The sequence below is a fragment of the Eimeria mitis genome, genomic scaffold, assembly GCF_000499745.2.
Source record: "Eimeria mitis Houghton genomic scaffold, Emh_scaff4182, whole genome shotgun sequence".
Taxonomy (NCBI): domain Eukaryota; phylum Apicomplexa; class Conoidasida; order Eucoccidiorida; family Eimeriidae; genus Eimeria; species Eimeria mitis.
The window spans coordinates 1-378 of NW_013572509.1; positions in this window are offsets into that span (position 1 = coordinate 1).

Consider the following 378-nt stretch of genomic DNA (forward strand, 5'->3'; position numbering starts at 1 on the left):
ATGCATGCATGCATTCAACTCTATGCATGCATCCAGCCCCATGCATGCATGCATGCATGCATGCATGCAACCACTTTCATGCATGCATGCATGCATGCACGCATGCAAGTGCATGCAAATGTATATATATATCCAACCAACTGTAAGCATGCAAAAATGCATGCATGCATGCATGCATGCATGCATGCATTTATCCAGCCCCATCAATGCATGCATGCATGCATGCATGCATGCAGCCCCATGCATGCATGCATGCATGCATGCATGCGAGTGGCTGAATTTATTTGTTTTTTGGTAATTCCCAGACTTTGACGGTTTTGTCCATCGAAGCAGTCAGCAGCATCCTCTCCCCCTCAACAAAACTAAAAAAAAAAAAAA